A 7,080-nucleotide genomic window follows, 5' to 3' on the forward strand; every position below is an offset into this window, starting at 1 on the left:
AGACCTACTGTTTAATTAAACTTCTTCTAAGAATTTTAGTGATGATAAAGTTCTTAAAAGTTACATGTAACTTTTCCCCACATAAAATATAAACAATTTGAACTTGTTTAATCATTTATGATTTCTCATTCATGTTTACCTTTTTATGCTTCACTTGAGTCCTGTGTTGTGAATTTTTCTCTTCAGCTATGACTTTTCATCAATAATGCATGTAAGTCTTCTATTTCATTAAATATCCATTTTTACCTTATAGAATTGTACTCAGTTTCCCAGATGTTTTGGCTTCCATAGTATTATATTCCAAGCCCTCCTTTTCTTTTAGCGGTGGCTGCTAAATCTTGTATGATCCTAACTAAGGGTCCATGATACTTAAATTCTTTCTTTCTTGTTGTTTGTAGTTATTTTCCCTTTGATCTGGGAGTTCTGGGTTTGACTATAATATTCTGGGGAGTTTTCATTTTGAGATTTCTTTCAGAAGATGAGCAATGTTGCAAGGCAAAAGAGCTTGGGTTACAACCAAGCATCACCTACCCAGCGAAACTGAACATATTCTTCCAGGCAAGAAGATGGTCATTCAATGATATAATGGATTTCCAGACCTTCCTGATGAAAAAGCCAGAGCACAATGGAAAATTCAAACTCCAATTATGAGATGCAAGAGAGACATAGAAAGGTAAAAAAGCAAAACACACACACACACACACACACACACACACACACACACACCCTGTTATTTAATAAGAGCAAACTGTTTATAGACAAATAGAGAGTTTGGGTATAAATTACACAAAATGAGGATTAAAAAAAACCTTATTAGGGGCTATAAAGGGACTGCAATGGAAGAAGAGGAAAAAATGAAGTGGAAAAGGGTAAATTATACCACACAAAGAGGCATAAAAACAATATAGTAGAGGGAAAGAAGGGAGGGAGATGAACATTATATGAACTTTTCCCTCATTGGTTCTAGTGCAAGGAGGGAATAACACAACCAGTTAAGTATAGGACTCTATAGAGAAGAGACACAAAACTTATCATAATAGAGGGAAAGGAGAGGAGCTTTGCATGAGATCTATTCTTGTATATCTTGGTTCAAAGAAGAAATAATATACTACATTAAATATAAAAATCTATCATATCCTACAGGTAGTAGGAGGGGAAAGGGCTACGAAGGGGGAGGGTGGTTAGAAGGGAGGGAAGAAATAAGGGGGAAGGGGATGTAATGGGAATGTAAATTTTAAAGATCTTCCCTGCCTCTAGGCTAAAGTGCACCTGGAGCCTGGGGTGGGAGGATTGTTTTTCAGCAGATACTTCTTGATTAGCCAGTGGGTCCAGAAGGTTGTTACATTCTCTGAGCCAGGAGAAGGCTATATAAGCCCTGATGTGAGGCTTTGTTTTGGGGGCTCACTTTGAGAAGTGTTCTGTGATTTGATATGGATTCTGGGAAGCCGTTGTCCAGAGCCCCCCGGCTTTGAAAAACCCAGATGTTGATTTGGTATGGATGTAATGGCTGGACAGTTTGGAAAGCTGTCTACTTGATCTGTTTCTGTCTTGATAATTCTGCCTGTATACTTTGAAGTTTGGGGTGCTGACCTTTTTGCCCTGAACGAAGTAAACGATATATGTTTGACTGATTAAAGTAAGCTTGTTAACCCATTTTGAGTTGCTTTCCTTTATCAAAGCAGATGCAAGAACCTGTGTTGGCAGCAAACCCTGAGGACGCTTGCGGTGCTTGCTGCTACAGGGGAGTAAAAGGCAGGGGGGCTGATAAGAAGGAAATACTGAGGGGGGCAGCGGTCAAAAGGAAAACTCTTAAGGAGGGGAAGGGAGAAGGGGAGAAAAATAAAAGCATAAACAAGGGAGGAAATGGAGTGGAAGGAAAGAGACAGATAGTAATCATAACTGTGAACATGAATGGGATGAACTTGCCCATAAAATGGAGGTGGATAGCAGAATGGATTAAAAACCATAATCCTGCAATATGCTGTCTACAAGAAACACATTTGAAACAAAGGGATACCCACAGGGTAAAGGTAAAAGGCTGGAGTAAAATATATCATGCCTCAACTAAAGTAAAAACAGCAGGGGTAGCAATCCTTATCTCAGATAAAGCAAAAGAAGAAATTGATCTAATTAAAAGAGATAAGGAAGGAAACTATATCCTGCTAAAAGGCACCACCAAGAATGGAGCAATATCATTACTTAACATATATGCACCAAGTGGTATAGCATCCAAATACCTAGAGAAGAAGTTAAGGGAATTAGAGGAAGAAATAGATAGCAAAACTATACTAGTGGGGGGACCTTAATCTCCCCCTCTCTGAACTTGATAAATCCAACCTCAAAATAAACAAGAAAGAAGTTAAGGAGGTGAACAGAATTTTAGAGTGGATAGGTATGATAGATCTCTGGAGAAAACTGAATGGGGATAAAAAGGAATATACCTTCTTCTCAGTGGTACATGGCACATACTCAAAAACTGACCATGTACTAGGACACAAAAATGTCACAATTCAGTGCAGAAAGGCGGAAATATTAAATGGATCATTCTGAGATCATGATGCAATAAAAATCATATGCAATAAAGGTCCATGGAAAGATAGACTAAAAATTAATTGGAAACTAAACAATTTAATCCTAAAGAATGAGTGGGCCAAACAAGAAATTATAGAAACAATCAGTAACTTCATTCAAGAGAATGAAAATATTGAGACAATATACCAAAATTTGTGGGATGCAGCAAAGGCAGTTCTTAGGGGAAGTTTTATATCCCTGAGTGCATATATGAATAAATTTTTAAAAAGGGAGATCAGTGAATTGGGCATGCAATTGAAAAAGTTAGAAAAAGAAAAAAATTGAAAATCCCCGATTAAATATAAAATTAGAAATACTGAAAACCAAAAGAGAGATTAATAAATTTGAAATTAAGAAAAATGTTGAATTAATAAATAAAACTAAGAGCTGGTTTTATGAAAAAAAAACAATAAAATTCATAGACCCTTAGTCAATATGATAAAAAAAAGAAAGAAGAAAACCAAATTATGAGTATCAAAAATAAAAAGGGCAAATCTGCCTCCAATGAAGAGGAAATTAAAATAATAATTAAGAATCATTTTGCCAAATTACATGCACACAATTTTGACAGTCAGTGAAATGGATGAATATTTTTTTATTTTTTGGTATTTATTAATTTGTTTGTTTACTTTTAGTTTACAAGAATCAGTTCCACAGTTCCTTGAGTTTCAAATTTTCTCTCCCTCCCTCCCATTCCCCCCACCCCCATGGTGGCATACAGTCAAGTATAGGATCTGCAAATACTTTCACATTAGACATTAGTCAGGTTATAAAGAAGGATTGTATCAAATGGAATGAACAATGGGAAAGAGGAAACAAAACCAAACAAGAAAAAGAAAGAGAGCTGGTAGTTTGCTTCAATCTGAATTCAAACTCAGTTCTTTTTCTGAATATAGACATCTCTCTCCATTATGAGTCTTTTGGGATCAAAGGATATGAAATTACTTATAGTCCTTTGGTCATAGTTCCAGACTCCACCAGCAATATATTAGTGTTCCAATTTTTCCACATCCTCTCCAGCATTTATCATTTTCCTGTTTTTTCATCTTAGCCAATCTGACCCAGTGAAATATGGTACCTCAGAGTTGTTTTGATTTGCATTTCTCTCATCAATGGTGATTTAGAGCATTTTTTCATATGCTTATAGATATCTTTAATTTCTTCCTCTGAGAACTGCCTGTTCATATCCTTTGACCATTTATCAATTGGAGAATGACTTGTATTCTTATAGATTTGACTCAATTCTCTGTATATTTTAGACCCTAGCAGTGACAGCAAAGGAAAACAATGGCAAGTAAAGTTCATTGCTGGGTCCCAGCACAAGGTGGCAATGGGCAATAATGTTGACTTCAGTGATAGTGGAAGAATACGCCATCAGCACAGACCCCAAGGGGCAGCATGTATCAGAATATGCAGCAACTTGGACCCCAACAGAATGGGCACTGGCATAGACAGTGGCAAAAGCAGACCTGTTGTAAGCCTTTGCTTTCTATAATCTAGAATCAATTGGTGCCTCCATATTGCTATCAGTACAGCACCACTGGTTGTTGGATAACTCTTCCTTGGGGATGCTTAGAGGACCAAGGGTTACTGTTAGGAGGTGATGAATAGGAGTTGAAACTATCTACCTAACCTCTGCAGAAGCAGGCCTCAGTGGCAGCAGAGTGGGCAGAAGCACAGGCCCTCACATAGGTGGTCTGCACATGCAGGGGGCAAAACTAAACCTTGAGTAACCATTTTTTTAAATGTAATTCTGACCTCATTGGGCCCCTCCACATCTCTACCTATACCCAGTGGTAATAGAACAATTCTTCCCCAAAGTCCAGAAATTCTCTAGTATTGATAAAGAATTTTACTATGTCAGTCTTTTTTCCTGTGAATTTAGCCATAATTACATCCAGTCCATAATTCCTTGGAGAAGGGGATGAGTTGTATAGAGTTGAAGTGATTTGAAGAAAGTTACTAATCCAAACCTTGTTGGTTATGTCCCAACTATTATATTTAATAAAAATGTAAGCCTCTTCAATGTCTGAAAGGCTTGTAGCTGTCCACACAATAGAGGCAGAAATTTGGAAAGAAATTTTGAGGTGGAGAGTGTTTGACTAAACTCAGATTCACTTGGAGGATTTTGTTCCTTGTCATTCTTTTTCCCTTTCAGTTGCATAAGAACCCAAAAGAATTTGGAGGTTGAGAAATCAGAGGAACTCAGTCCCAGAGAGACTCTGGTAGTCTGTTAAGAGGATGACCTCTGATTCTGAAGGGGATGAAAATTGACAATCAGAAATTTACAAGAATTTTTTAATCCTAAATCAAACAGAGACTGGACAAGCAAGGGCATCCTCCTAATAGGAGGAAGTAATGTTCAAAAACAAATTATATGTATACAGTAAGTCCTTAGCTGGCTGCCTATTTTTTGTTTTAAAAGAGGTTCATCCATAGACAGGAACACTCCCCTTTCTGGAAAAAAAAGGGGTCTGGAAACTGACAGATTTCCCTCTCTTTAGGAGAGTTTTTCCCTAGACCAATACTGGGTGTATGAAGAGCGTGCCTGGGTTCTAAGAGAAGTGGTATCTTCTATTTTCCCTTTATGGAAAAGATAAAGAATCTCTCTTCAGGACTTTTGCTAAAGTCAGGAACTAGATACTCCAGGGGAAACTCCACAATCATATACCCAAGGAAACCATTCCTGGTGTAGCACATTGAACCAGGTGAACAACACCCAGCAGCGATCCCAAGTTCAGCAGAACACCAGTCAACAGACTCTATGCCATAAGAAAATCTATCATCATGAGACCCTGGCAGCCCTGTAGTGTAGGAGTTCCCCTCAGAGCACGAATTCTGGCCCCATGTTCCCTGTACGTGTTTCTTATGTGTGCATCCTGTCCTCTTCTTTTTTATTTTTTCCTATGTTGGCATTTATTATTTAAGCTGAAGAACAGGTTATGAGGGGGGTGGGGCAAGGGAGGAGCCAGGGAGCCTAGAGCCTCTCATCCGTGTCTGCTCCAGACGGGGTTGATCCTGATTTCTGAGCCTTGGTCCAGGGCACACAAGGAAGCACACGCTAAGATGAGGTTCCAGGAGTACAGGTTGAGGAAAACAGCGAGGGTGGCCAGAGCTACACACCCAGCCAGAGACGGGGCTGGGATTGGGTCAGCAGCACCGCTCCCTTTTGGGAACTGAAGCCTATCGATAAAGTTCCATCCCACATATTTCTTATAAAACATTCTTGTAGTTTCAGTCTTTGTGCTAAAGAATTCTTTCATCTCCTTTCTAGCTTCTTGTACTTTGCTTCCAGTTTCTTTGAATACGCATCCAGCTTGTAAGCTGCCTGCTCAAGAGCGGCTACATGTTCCTCAATTAAAGTGATCTGATCCAGATAAGGCTGAAGGGCGGCATATTTCTGGTTTAAGTCCTTTAGGTTTCTACTTATGTTTACTGCAATATCTTTCATTTCTAGATACTTCAAGCTACTCAGTTTGTTCATATTTTCCAGAAGTTTATAATCTTCACTGGTGGCTGTCAGCTCACTTGTCAAGTACGTGGCCATTTTGAAGAACATGTCCTGGCACAGCCCCGTGATGTCCGTCTCGGCGGCCTCCGTGGCCTCCTCGGCCGTCTCCACCACGGGTCATCATCGTCTCGACCCAAACCCTCCCGCTGGGCTGCAGGGACGCCCTCCGCTGTGGCTGCCATGCCTGAGCCTTTTCCCATCCTGTCCTCTTCTGAAAGTGGGCCTATTTTTGAGAGACTGCCATTGATTTGTGGGATAAAATGTTCTGTAACCACTTTTCTTACTAGATAACTTCGTGAAATGCCTTTTCTTTGTACTTATTGTGTCTACTGTGCATAGCCTTTGAGAACTCAGGTCCCCTCTACAGCACAATGAAGCATCGAAGAAGGATATCAAAGCATAATCAACTAGAATTGTTATTACTGATAAAAGTAAAAGAATTGGTATTAACATGATTATTACAATAGTATTTATAATCATTAAAATGATGGTTATAGTGGTAGTGATTATTGTTTATAGTAAGAGAAGATACTGTAGACACTAGGAGAGCAGTTTGGGAAAAAAACCACAGGCTCCAGGAGGGAATAGACTCAGGAAACTTGGACCTCTGAGGAATTGCTAGAAATGATTGAAGTGAATGGCAGGTTCTCATAGGGCTGAGGAGTGAAAGGCAAGGTTTCAGAGATGTGGGTTCTCTCTACCCATGGCAGAGATGAGATACTTGGTGGAACATAACAGGGACTGGTCCCATTCTGGCTCCCAGAGGCATTTTCTCTCCCAGAGTCCTCAATAAGGAAATGGAGGGAGGAAATACCTGATCCCCTATACTCATAGATGAAGCTTGGCCTCTCTCCCCCATATGGGGTTATGGTCCTGAGAAACCCAACAGTTAAAGAGGAGGTTCTCCCTGTCTCTGTCTCTCTCTCCTCCCTTCCTATTTTCTTCTCTCTCTCTCTCTCTCTCTCTCTCTCTCTCTCTCTCTCTCTCTCTCTCTCTCT

The 7,080-nt window shown here is 39.6% G+C and overlaps 1 pseudogene; it reads right to left on the minus strand.

Moving 5' to 3' along the window:
• Positions 1 to 5,458: 5,458 nt before the first annotated feature.
• Positions 5,459 to 6,791, minus strand: LOC138156982 (biogenesis of lysosome-related organelles complex 1 subunit 2-like; annotated as a pseudogene).
• Positions 6,792 to 7,080: the final 289 nt, after the last annotated feature.

The sequence above is a fragment of the Petaurus breviceps genome, unplaced genomic scaffold (genome assembly GCF_028583685.1).
Source record: "Petaurus breviceps papuanus isolate PSGF00001 unplaced genomic scaffold, PetGlider_PUasm1.0 164, whole genome shotgun sequence".
In the NCBI taxonomy this organism is placed as follows: domain Eukaryota; kingdom Metazoa; phylum Chordata; class Mammalia; order Diprotodontia; family Petauridae; genus Petaurus; species Petaurus breviceps.